This window comes from Scyliorhinus torazame, chromosome 5, assembly GCF_047496885.1.
Source record: "Scyliorhinus torazame isolate Kashiwa2021f chromosome 5, sScyTor2.1, whole genome shotgun sequence".
Classification (NCBI taxonomy): domain Eukaryota; kingdom Metazoa; phylum Chordata; class Chondrichthyes; order Carcharhiniformes; family Scyliorhinidae; genus Scyliorhinus; species Scyliorhinus torazame.
Genome location: NC_092711.1, coordinates 199,191,309 through 199,204,872, shown reverse-complemented (window position 1 = coordinate 199,204,872; position 13,564 = coordinate 199,191,309). Strand labels below are relative to the sequence as shown.

The 13,564-nt window shown below is 52.9% G+C and overlaps 1 protein-coding gene across 1 annotated transcript in view; it reads left to right on the top strand.

Moving 5' to 3' along the window:
- The window catches only part of LOC140420874 (glycine receptor subunit alpha-4-like), a 164,110-nt gene that overhangs the window by 127,424 nt on the left and 23,122 nt on the right, over window positions 1-13,564 (top strand). The window lies entirely within an intron of this gene.

The following is a 13,564-nucleotide window of genomic DNA, read 5'->3' as shown; positions in this document are numbered from 1 at the left end:
ATAGCACAGAACAGGACCTTCGGCCCACGATGTTGTGCCGAACGTTTGTCCTAGATTAAGAAATATACAGTGAATGGTAGAACCCTCAAGAGTATGGACAGTCAGAGCGATCTTGGTGTACAGGTCCACAGGTCACTGAAAGGGGAAACACAGATGGAGAAGGTAGTCAAGAAGGCATACGACATGCTTGCCTTCATTGGCTGGGGCATTGAGTATAAAAATTGGCAAGTCATGTTGCAGCTGTATAGAATCTTAGTTGGGCCACATTTGGAGTACAGTGTTCAATTCTGGTCGCCACACTACCAGAAGGATGTGGAGGCTTTAGAGAGGGTGCAGAAGAGATTTACCAGAATGTTGCCCGGTATGGAGGGCATTAGCTATGAGGAGAGGTTGAATAAACTTGGTTTGTTCTCACTGGAATGAAGGAGGTTGAGGGGCGACCTGATAGAGGTCTACAAAATTATGAGGGGCATAAACAGAGTGGATAGTCAGAGACTATTTCCCAGGGTAGAAGGGTCAATTACTAGGGGGCATAGGTTTAAGGTGTGAGGGGCAAGGTTTGGACAAGATGTCCGAGGTAAGTGTTTTACACAGAGGGTAGTGGGTGCCTGGAACTCGCTGCCGGAGGAGGTGGTAGAAGCAGGGACGATAGTGAAGTTTAAGGGGCATCTTGACAAATACATGAATAGGATGGGAATAGAGGGATACGGACCCCGGAAGTGTAGAAGATTTTAGTTTAGACGGGCAGCATGGTCGGTGCAGGCCTGGAGGGCCGAAGGGCCTGTTCCTGTGCTGTACTTTTCTTTGTTCTTTGTTGTTCTTTGAAACATCCTTTCCACGCACACCTTGTGGATACCGTTCAGGATCTTATGAACTTCAATCAATTCACCCCTCACTCTTCTAAACTCCAGTGGAAAAAAGCCCAGCCTTTCCAACCTATCCTCATAAGACAACCCACTAATTCCAGGTATCAATCTAGTAAACGTCCTCTGAACCACCTCCAATGTATTTACATCCTTCCTGAAATAAGGAGATAAAAATTGCACACAGTCTCACCAATGCCGTGTGTGACTGGAACACAACACCCTTATTTTTAGGTTCAATTCCTCTCGTAATGAAGCATAGCATTCCATTAGCCTTTTTGATTACTTGCTGTACCAGCATACTAGCTTTTTGTGACTCATGCGCTAGAACACCTAGATCCCTCTGCACTCGACATTCAGCAGCCGTTCCCCATTTCATTAATATTCTGCTTTATTATTCTTCCTGCCAAAGTGAACAACTTCATATTTTCCCCACATTATATTCCATCTGCCAAATTTTTGCCGACTCACTCAACCTATCTATATCTTTATGCCTTCTTCACAATATATTTTCCTACTTTTCTTTGTGTTGTCAGCAAATTTAGCTACCGTGCCTTCGCTCCCCTCATCTCAGTCATAGGCAGATTTTCTTCCCGAAAAGAACATTAGTGGACAAGATGGGCTCTTAACAACAATCGTTGATAGTTTTATGGTCAATATTACCGAGACGCGTGTCTGCATGGGTCTCACCCCCACAACCCAAAGATGGGCAGGGTAGGTAGATTGGCCGTGCTAAATTGCTCCTTAATTTGAATAACTTTACAAAGGAAGACAGAGAATGACTTTACAATCCAGATTTATTAATCAAATTCGCGTTCCACCAGCTGCCGTGGTGAGATTTGTTTGTAGACCTTTCCCCTGGGCCTCTGGATGGCTAGTTAGTGACATTGCCACTTCACCACCATCTCCTCATAAGTCAAAATGAAAAGAGAGCAGTCACAAGATGGAAGCAGTCCATTCGGCCCGGCCCTGTTTGTGTCAGGGTTCATTCCGCTTCCTCAGAATCATGTTTACCAAATGCCTTTAACTCTTTTCTCCACAAACCCAATATCCAACAGAAAATGTCAACCTTGGGGTACCTTTTTACCACTGCTGCCTTGGATAAGATTTAACAAGTTAAATAACTCCCTCTACACCTCAATTCCATTCATTGTACTTCAGCAATGGAATATTCTTATCAAGGCATTGGTGGATACTGAGAAATGATCCTGCAGTGTCAATTCAGAGGAAGCGAGCCTAAATATTGAAGCTGGGAATGGCACAAATGAATGGACAGTTTATTCAGGCTACACACCTGGAGTGGAGTCGATTGGATGGGAGTCGAAGAGAAAGGGTTGGACCCATAATGTTATATGAGCAGATCCAACAATGCGGAGTTCCTGGGCTGGAGTGTTACACACAGGGAGAGCAGGTTGGAAAATGGAAAGGTTCTCATGCCAGTTACTGTCCGTTCATTGTAGTGGAAGGAAAATCAAGATGGGGCGGGATTCGCCGACCCCCCACCGGGTCGGAGAATCACCAGGGGTCGGCATGAATCCCACCCCCGCCGGCTGCCGAATTCTCCGGCCCCCCAAAAATCCCGCTGACCTGAATCGCGCCGCCCGCCTCGGAGAATGGCGAGGACCGGCACGACACTATGGGCCCCAGGGCCACCCGAATTCCACGGCCCGTGATGGGCCGAGCGGCCGCCCGTTTTAGGCCTCTCCCGCCGGCATAAATTAGAGCTGGTACTTACCGGCGGGACCTGGCTCTGCGGGCGGCGTCCAGGGTTTTCGGGGGGATCAGGCCCCGGGTCGCGCACCTAGGGTAGCCTGGCCCACGATCAGGGCCCACCGATTGCGGGAGGGCCTGTGCCGTGGGGGCACTCTATTCCTCCGCGCCGGCTGGTATGCTGGTCCGCGATGGCTGGCGCGGAGATGAAACCCCCCCTGTGCATGCGCTGGGATGACACCAGCACACGCTGGCGGTCCCGCGCATGCGCCAACTCGCGCCGGCTGGTGGAGGCCCTTTGGCAACAGTTGGCGTGGCGCCAAGCCCCTTCTGCGCCGGCTGGCGCAGCGCAAACCACTACGGCGCCGGCCTAGCCCCTGAAGGTGCGGAGGATTCCGCACCTTCAGGGTGGCCCGACGTCGGAGTGGTTCACGCCACTCCTTCCCGCCGGAGTTGCCCGCCCCGCCGGTTTCCGAAGAATCCCACCTCATGAGATCTGGGCCTGAATTCCCAGCTGCTGCTCTCTGCTGGATGAGCTGCTTTCTTGATTCCACACTTAGAGTCACATTCCTATCCAGCGAGGCTCCACTCCTGGCGTTCCACCTTGTTAAACTTTCCCTTCAATTTCCGGCCAAATCTGTCACCCCCACTCTCTCCCTCAATGGGCACAATGTAGGCTATAAATAAGGAAGAAAATAATTGAATTGAAATGAAATGAAGTGAAATGAAAATCGCTTATTGTCACAAGTAGGCTTCAATGAAGTTACTGTGAAAAGCCCCTGTCATAATATCCATTCATGTATATAATGAGATGCAGACAGGCAGTGATTGACACAAAGGATGACCAGTAAGCACACAGCACAGTGCAGCCAATCACCAGACAGGGCACTACCACTATAAAGCCAGAGGGCACTAGGTTTCCCGCTCTCTCGGGACCCAGCCACTGAGACAGTCAGAGTCCACGAGCTAGCACAGTGCAAATACCATGCGGTAGCTAGTAAGTCTGGTCAGGCTAGTACAAGGTCTCCAGTCAGTTCAGTGTAGTGTCGACCCACAGTTAAATATGTATGTTAGTTCTATCGGTCAATAAAACTATGTTGGATCTTCTCCAGTGTTAGACGTCTGTTTCTCGCATCGCTGCATCAAGTGCAGTCCACACCGAACCGACCTGCCTAACACATCATGGTACCAGAGTGATACTGAAAATTGACGGACCTAACTCGAGTGAATCAGCATTGACCAGCAAGCAGCCATCCGGTGACATGGAAAACCTCCAGCCTCCTCCGCAGCTCCGCATCTCCGGCAACCTCGGTGCAAATTGGAAGCTCTTCAAGCAACAGTTCCTCTGGTACATCGAGGCCTCCGACCTCGAAGCAGCATCGGATGCCAGGAAGATCGCGCTATTTCTCTCCACCGCGGGGGATCACGCCGTCCACATCTACAACTCCCTCACGTTCGCTGACGGTGAAGACAAAATGAAATTCAAAACAGTCCTGCTGAAGTTTGACAGCCACTGCGACATTGAGGTGAATGAGAGCTTTGAACGGTACATTTTCCAGCAGAGGCTTCAGGGTAAGGATGAACCTTTTCAGTCCTTCGTCACCCATCTCCACATCCTAGCGCAGTCATGTAACTATGACTTGACGGCTGATTCCATGATCCGGGATCAGATCGTTTTCGGGGTCCACTCCGACTCCCTTCGGCAGCAGATCCTGAAAGTCAAACAGTTGACCCTCTCAGTCGCTATCGAGACGTGCGTTGTCCATGAGCATGCTAAGAATCGTTACTCCCGCATCAGGGCGGCAGAAACTGCGAAGCTGGCCTCCCACGAGGCGGAACGGGTGCAGGCCATTGCACAAACGCAGGGCCTGAGCATCGAGGAAAGTGGCCATTTTGCGCACTTTTCCTGGGCCCCTGCGCACGCGCGCCACGACCAAGTGGACGACGAGCCCGATAATCCGACTGCACAGGTGCGTACGTCGACCGACCGAACTGCAGATGCGTGATGGCGCACGGAACGCGCTGACGTCGGCGTCATGACATGTCCGAATTGTGGCTCCGCCCACTTAAAGCGGCAATGTCCGGCAAAAGGACGCCGGTGTCTACAGTGTGGCAAGCTTGGTCACTACGCAGCCCTTTGCAGAGCTGCTCCACCGCTCAGCGGCCAGCGATCCCAGCTGCGGCACAGACGTGTCCGCTCAATACTGGGGCGGCTGCAGCAACAAGAGCTCCCGCCGGTGGCCGCGATCCGCGGCGATTTCGGGGAAATCTCCGAGTCTTCACGTAGCCCCCGACTATCGACGGCCCTCGGGGCCGTCACGAGCAGCCAGTGGGGCCAGTTTAAAAACCGGCGAAGAACCCCGCGTGGGTGTCGGGCGGCGGGGGCTGAGGCACTGGGCCCGGCACGGCGTCGAGGTCAGAGCAGCGGGGGCGGTGCTACGAGGAGGCCGAGGCGGCCGAGGCGGCAGGATCGAGGCCAGGGCACCATGTAGGGAGGGTGCTCCACGTCAGATGACTCCCTCTTAGGAGGAAGAAAGAAGGCTGAAGCCTGGTCCCAGGGGAGCTCTGGGAGAATGCAGAGGAGAAAGAAAGAAGGTTTAAGGAAGTTTGGTGAAAGTTTTTCTTTTCTCTCCCCTTTTTTTTTCCAAAAAAGAATAAGTCAGATTGATGAAGGACAGGAGGGTGAAGGGGGAGAGAGGAGAAAAGAAAGAAGATAAAAAAGAATAAGCCGCTAAAGGATGCGAAGAGCAGCGTCGAAGAAAGGAGGAAACGCGGGTTCGCCGCCGAAGGAGAAGACGAGCAAAAGTGTTGACAGGATGGCGGAAGCCGAACTGCAAGGCGGGGCCACACTACTTACGGTGGAAAGGATGACCGAGGTGATGGCGGTGGAGCTGGAAAAACAGTTTGTGAGGCACATGGAGGCCTTGAGGAAAGAGACTGCGGTCGTGTTGAGGTCATTGGTGGAGGCAATCGGCCCGATGAGGGTGGAGGTGGCAAAGGCATCGGCCCGATGAGGGTGGAGGTGGCAAAGGCATCGGCCGAGGTGAGAGAGCAGGGCGAGAAGATGAAGGAGGTGGAGGAGGCCGTGACACGACACAGCGACCAGCTCACCTCTATGGGAGACGAGCTACAGAGGGTGGTGGAGGTTAACAGAGGACTCCGAGCAAAGCTGGAAGACTTGGAAAACCGCTCAAGGCGGCACAATTTGAGAATTGTGGGCTTGCCCGAAGGGACAGAGGGCCCAAGGCCAACGCAATACTTCGCTAAGAAGTTGGCGGAGCTGATGGGGGAGGATGGGAGCCACACCCTGTACGAGCTAGACCGAGTTTATCGGTCATTAAGGCCGAAGCCCAAAGTGAACAAGCCGCCAATGGCAGTAATTATCTGCTTCCATAAGTTTTGCATGAAGGAGAAAGTATTAAGCTGGGCGAAGCAGAAGCGTGAGGTGCAGTGGGATGGTACTGCGGTTCGGATCTCCCAGGACTTGACGGTGGAGTTGGCAAAAAGACGAGCGGCGTTTGGGCGAGTGAAGGCGGCTTTGTACAAGAAGGGGGTGCGATTTGGTGTGGTGTACCCGGCGAAGTTGAGAGTAACATATAATGCCAAAGACTTTTATTTTGAGACAGCGGAGGCGGCTGAGGCGTTCGTGAGGGCAGAAGGCTTGGGACAGACGTGAAGAGCAGAACTGGAAGAGAGACTGTTTGAGCGGCTGGAAAATGTATAAATGCTACAATTTTCTTTTTACTGATTTGTATTGAAATTTACTTCTCTTTGCATTGTTACAGAGTTCAAGTTAATGGTATTCTGTGTTGCGACGGTTAAGTGTTATGTTAGTGAATTGTTGGGGTTGGATTATCATAGTTTATCATAGAACTTAAAGTGCAGAAGGAGGCCATTCGGCCCATCGAGTCTGCACCGGCTCTTGGAAAGAGCACCCTACCCAAGGTCAACACCTCCACCCTATCCCCATAACCCAGTAACCCCACCCAACACTAAGGGCAATTTTGGACACTAAGGGCAATTTATCATGGCCAATCCACCTAACCTTTGGACTGTGGGTGGAAACCGGAGCACCCGGAGGAAACCCACGTACACACGGGGAGGATGTGCAGACTCCGCACAGACAGTGACCCAAGCCAGAATCGAACCTGGGACCCTGGAGCTGTGAAGCAATTGTGCTATCCACAATGCTACCGTGCTGTTGGGTTTGTTTTGGTGTTTCTTTCTCTGGGACTGGGTGGAAGGGGTGAGAGGTTTTGGCGGGGGGAGACACCCGCGCTAGCTAACTATATTCAGTTAGTGAAAGGGGGTGAGGTGAGAGGAGGGCTGCGGACGTTGGAACCTGGATAGCAGGCTTCAATGGGGCTACGAGGCGAGCGAGAGGGGGTGGAGGGATGGATGTTGGGAGATGTTTTTGTAGGGGGGGTTCTTGGGAGGGGGGGGAAGGGGTTCGATGTTAACAATGGACAGGGGCGGGTCAGGCTTATGGGGCAGGGCCCGGTGGTATGGTGATGGTGGATAACAAAGGCGGGGGGAGGGTGAGAGACCCCCAGTAAGGATAGTCACGTGGAACGTGAGAGGGCTAGGAGGTCCGGTCAAGAGGTCAAGGGTGCTTGCACATCTTAAAAGTTTGAAAGCCGATGTAGCAATGCTGCAGGAGACTCACTTGAGGGTGAAGGACCAGGTAAGACTTAAAAAGGGCTGGGTTAGCCAAGTGTTTCACTCCGGATTTGATGGAAGGGCTCGAGGGGTAGCGGTGTTGGTCAGCAAAAGTGTACGCTTCCAGATGGAGAAGGTGGTGGCAGATCAGGGGGTAGATATGTGATTGTGGCAGGGGCGCTGGAGGGGAGATTAGTGGCGCTGTTAAGTGTATACGGTCCCAATTGGGACGATGTGGGATTCGCGAGGAAGGTGCTTGGGGCTATTCCAGACTTAGACACGCATGAGCTGATTGTGGGGGGGGGACTGGAACTTGGTGCAGGAGCCAAGGTTGGACAGATCACGGCCGCGCTCGCTGGTCCCATCAGGGGGGGCGAAGGCGCTGGCTGGGCTAATGGTGGAAATGGGAGGGGTGGACCCTTGGCGGTTCCTACACCCAAGGGAACGGGAGTACTCGTTTTTCTCAGAGGTCCATAAGGTATACTCGCGGATCGACTTTTTTGTGGTGGGGTAGGCTTTGCTGGCTGGAGTCAAGGGGTCGGAATACTCTGCAATTGCAGTGTCAGATCACGCTCCACATTGGGTGGATATGGTGCTGGAGAAGGGGGTAGTGCATAGACTGGGGTGGAAACTGGATGTGGGGCTTTTGGGGAACCAAGTGTTCTGTGAGAAAATTGAAAAGGTAATTAAGGAATATGTAGGTTTCAATTGTACGGGTGAGGTGTCGAAGGCAGTCGTCTGGGAGGCTGGTGAGGGGTGAGGTAATTTTGTTTAAGGCCAGGGTGGACAAAGAGGAGAGGTTAGAGCGGCAGAGGGTAATAGATGAGATGCTGGAGGTAGATAGGAGGTATGCAGAGGATGGGGACCCGGCGAAGCTGGAAAAGAGGAAGGAACTACAGGCGAGCTTCGACCGACTGTCCACCAGGAAGGTGGTGCACCAACTGAGATGAGCAAGGGGTGCAAATCAAGAGGCGTATGTTAGCAGGTCAGCTCCAGAGGGAGGCAGCGGCAAGGGAAATTCTTCAGGTGAGGGATAGGGCAGGGAAGTTGGTGGTGGCTCCAGTGCTGATTAACAAGGTTTTTGAGGAGTTTTATGAGAGGTTGTACAAGTCAGAGCCACCCGGGGGAGACCATGAGATGCAGGAATTTCTAGATGGGTTGGAGTACCCGAGGCTAGGGGAGGGGGACAGGGCTACATTAGAAGGAGCAATAGTGGAGCAGGAGATAAAGGATGTGATTGGGAGGAAGCAGTCGGGGAAGGTGGCAGGGCCGGATGGGTTTCCGGTGGAATATTATGAAAAATTCAAGGACAGGTTGGCACTCCTGATGGTAGGGATGTTTGAGGAGGCGATAGGGTGTTGCCGCAAACCTTGGGGCAGGCATTGATTTCACTGTTGCTAAAAAAAGATAAGGATCCAACGGAGTGTGGGTCGTATCGGCCCATATCACTTCTGAATGTGGACGCAAAAGTGTTGGCGAAGGTACTGGCGGGTAGGCTGGAGGAGTGCCTCCCGAAGGCGATAGGGGACGATTAGACGAGGTTCGTGAAAGGGAGGCAGCTGTTTTCGAACATGAAGAGGGTTTTGAACGTCGTTATGGCACCGGCGGAAGGGAAGGAAACAGAGGTAGTTGTGGCATTGGACGCCGAGAAGGTGTTTGATCGGGTAGAATGGGGGTACCTGATGGCAGTGTTAGAGCGGTTTGGGATAGGGCCAAGGTTTGTGAACTGGGTAAAGCTATTATATAAGGAGCCGAAGGCGAGTGTCCGCACAAATAATATCAGTTCGAGATATTTCTCTCTCCACCGTGGGACTAGACAAGGATGTCCTATGTCCCCCCTGCTGTTTGCACTCGCGATTGAACCGCTGGCCATCGCATTGAGAAGTTCGGGAGCATGGAAAGGAATAGTGCGGGGGGGATAGAGCATAGGGTGTCCTTATATGCTGACGACTTGCTGCTGTATGTGCCGGAACCGAGTGCGTCGATAGAAGGAATATTGGAGCTATTGCGGGTATTTGGGCCTTTCTCGGGGTACAAGCTCAACCTGGACAAGAGTGAGTATTTTCATAGTTTATCATAGAATTTACAATGCAGAAGGAGGCCATTCGGCCCATCGAGTCTGCACCGGCTCTTGGAAAGAGCACCCTACCCAAGGTCAACACCTGAACCCTACCCCCATAACCCAGTAACCCCACCCAACACTAAGGGCACTTTTGGACACTAAGGGCAATTTATCATGGCCAATCCACCCAACCTGCACATCTTTGGACTGTGGGAGGAAACCAGAACACCCGGAGGAAACCCACGCACACACGGGGAGGATGTGCAGACTCCGCACAGACAGTGACCCAAGCCGGAAATCGAACCTGGGACCCTGGAGCTGTGAAGCAATTGTGCTATCCACAATACTACCGTGCTGCCCTTTTGTGGTGTCTCGGCCGGGGGTGGGGGCAGGGGTGGGGGGGCTGCCATTCCATAGGGCAGGGACTCATTTTAGGTATCTGGAGGTGCAGGTTGCCCGGGAGTGGGGGAGGCTTCGCAGGTACAACATCACTAGTTTGGTGGGGAGAGTGAAAGCTGATCTGGCAAGGTGGGGTGGCCTCCCTCTGTCACTGGCGGGTCGGGTACAGGCGGTTAAAATGAATGTGTTGCCGCGATTCCTGTTTATATTTCAATGCCTACCGATTTTCCTGCCAAAGTCTTTTTTCAGGGAGATTGAGGGAAAGATTACCTCATTCATATGGGACGGGAAGGTGGCCAGAGTGAGAAAAGTGCTGCTCCAGAGGGGAAGGTAGGCAGGGGGTTTGGGTCTCCCGAACCTGTTGTACTACTACTGGGCGGCGAATGTGGAGAAAGTGTGGAGCTGGGTCAGAGGGGTTGATTCTCAGTGGGTCAGAATGGAGGAGAGTTTGTGCAGGGGGTCGGGGTTGAAGGCACCAGCTACCGCGCCGCTCCCGATAGCTCTGGGGAGATATTCAGGGAGTCCGGTAATAATAGCTTCATTGAAAATCTGGAGGCAGTTTCGCCAACACTTCGAGTTGGGGGTAGGGTCAAGGGAAATGCTGATTCGGGGGAACCACAGATTTGAGCCAGGGAGGTGGGATGGAAGTTTTCGGAAATGGGAAGAGAGGGGGAATAAGACGCTAAAAGATTTGTTTCTTCGGGGTCGGTTTGCAGGATTGAGGGAGCTGGAAGCGAAGTATGGGCTACAGCAGGGAGAAGTGTTTAGGTACATGCAGGTTTGGGATTTTGCCAGGAAGGAGATACAGAGCTTCCCGGAGGAACCGGCCTCCACATTGCTGGAGGAGGTGTTGACGACAAGGGGACTGGAGAAGGAGGCAGTGGCAGCGGTGTACGGAGCTATTTTGGAGGAGAATAAGGCACCACTGGAAGGGATCAAAGCAAAGTGGGAGGAAGAGCTGGGAGAGGTTATAGAGGAGGCAGTCTGGTGTGAGGTGCTCCGGAGAGTGAATGCCTCCACCTCTTGTGCGAGGTTGGGGCTGATACAGCTAAAGGTGGTATATAGAGCGCACCTCACGAGGGCGAGGATGAGCCAATCTTTTGAAAGAGTAGAGGATGTGTGTGAGTGTTGCGGGGGGGGGTGGGGGGGGGGGGGCGCGAATCACGTTCATATGTTTTGGTCCTGTCCAAAGCTAGAGGAGTACTGGAAGGAGGTGTTTCGGGTAATTTCCAAAGTGGTGCGTGTGAAACTGGACCCGGGTCCCCGGGAGGCCATATTCGGGGTGTCGGACCAGCCAGGGTTGGAATCAGGTGCGGAGGCAGATATCATAGCCTTCGCCTCGTTGATCGCCCGAAGGCGGATCCTGCTGGGATGGAGAGCAGCCTCTCCTCCCAGTGCCCTGGCGTGGCGGGGGGGACCTGTTGGAATACTTGACCCTTGAGAAGGTGAAGTTCGAACTGAGGGGAAGCTCGGAAGGGTTCTACAAATCATGGGCACTATTTATTATGCACTTTCAAGAACTGGATAACATCGAACATTAGTTGGGGGAGGGGTGGGTGGGAGGGTTGAGGGGGGAGAGGGGTTGTGTAGATTAAGGGTGACTATGGGTAATCCCTGATTCCTTTTTGTCATTTGTTTATGTAAACATGCGGGCTGATGTTTGGGGGTTGGTGGGCGGATGGGATCGTTGTTATTATGGGGATTGACACATCTTGCTGATTGTTGTTTATTGTTGATGGGTGTAAATGCGTGAGAAAATGTGAAAAAGGAGGAGAATAAAAATATTTTGAAAAAACAAGGCATGCCAGAGTACAATCCCGACAGCCCAACGGACCCTGATGCTGAGTGCTTCAAGTCCCCATACCGGGTGGGCATCAATACTACACATGCGCTGCCTTCCACCACAACGGCGAAACGCCTCTCGATCCTCAGTGTGGATCCCAACGACGAGTGGTGTGCTGTCCTCACAGTGAACAAGACTCGCATCCGGTTCAAACTGGACACCGGCGCATAGGCGAACCTCATCTCAAAATCCGACCTTGACACCATCCGCACCAGGCCAAGCATTCTTCCACTGGCCTGCCAGCTCCTTGACTACAATGGCAACGCCATTGTCAACTGGGGTTATCCAATAAGGCGATCAAGGCGACGTTGCGGTTTGAAATCGTCGGGCCTGACAGAGCATCTCTGCTCGGTGCTTGTGCCTGCAAGCTCCTGAACCTTGCTCAACGTGTCCACACCATATCATCATCACCACCGACGGCCTCGCCCAATGGAAACTTGCAAGCCGACATAGATGACATCATCACGCAGTACCACAGCGTGTTCGACGGAATGGGCACGCTCCCACACCGATACAAAATCTTGCTCAAGCCGAACGCCACCCCTGTAATTCATGCACCTCGCCGGGTGCCGGCACCCCTCAAGGATCGTCTGAACAGCAATTACAGGGCCTCCAAGACCAGGGCACCATGTCAAAGGTTACAGAGCCCACAGATTGGGTCAGCTCCATGGGCTGCGTCAAGCAGCTGTCAGGGGAGCTTCGCATTTGCATTGACCCTAAGGATCTAAACCGAAACATCATGAGGGAGCATTACCCGATACCAAAACGAGAAGAGTTGACCAGTGAGATGGCTCATGCCAAATTCTTTACTAAGCTCGACGCCGCCAAGGGTTTTTGGCAAATACAGCTGGACGCGTCCAGTCACAAGCTGTGCACGTTCAACACCCCGTTCAGTCGCTACTGCTGCAACCGGATGCCTTTTGGCATCATATCTGCCGCCAAAGTATTTCATCGCATCATGGAGCAGATGATGGAGGGCATCGAAGGGGTGTGAGTATACGTTGACGATGTCATTATCTGGTCCACAACGCCCCAGGAACACATCGCTTGCCTCAAGAAGGTATTCCAAAGAATCCATGAACATAGTCTTTAGCTCACCAGGGCCAAGTGCTCATTTGGTCAATCGGAGATCAAATTCCTAGGTGCCCACATCTCGCAGCAGGGCGTGCGGCCAGACGCCGAGAAAGTCTCGGCGATCAACGCCATGAAGACCCCATGAGGACAAAAAGGCGGTCCTCCGCTTTCTCGGAATGGTCAACTTCCACAGGAAATTCATTCCCAATATGGCATCCCACACCACGGCCCTCCGCCATCTCGTCAAAAAGTCGATGGAATTCCAGTGGCTGCCCACGCATGAAGAGAAATGGCGCGAGCTGAAAGCAAAACTCACGACAGCCCCGATCCTAGCGTTCTTCGACCCAACCAAGAAAATCAAGACATCAACTGATGCAAGCCAGGACGGCATTGGGGCGGTGCTCCTTCAGCAGGATGACTCCGCGTCCTGGGCTCCAGTGGCGTATGCCTCCAGGGCCATGACGCCCACTGAGCAACGGTACACGCAGATTGAGAAGGACTGTCTGGGCCTCCTAACAGGGATAGTCAAGTTCCACGACTCTGTTTATGGCCTGCCGAAATTCACGGTAGAGACGGACCACAGGCCTCTTGTCCACATAATCCAGAAGGATTTAAACGACATGACACCTCGGTTGCAGCTATTCTTCTAAAGCTACGCCGCTGTGACTTCGAACTGGTCTACACGCCAGGTGAAGAGCTGATCGTTGCAGATGCCCTGTCCAGGTCCATTACCACACCGTGTGAACAAAGTGACTTCATCTGCCACATAGAAGTGCAAGGGCAGTTGTGTGCCTCGAACCTTCCGGCCTCCGACGAACGGGTGGTCCAAATTCGTGAGGAGACAGCCAAGAATCCCCTGCTGCAGCGTGTGATGCAGCACCTCAGCAAGTGCTGGCAGAAGGGACAATGTCCCCAGTTCTATAACGTAAAAGACGACCTGACGGTGGTGGAGGG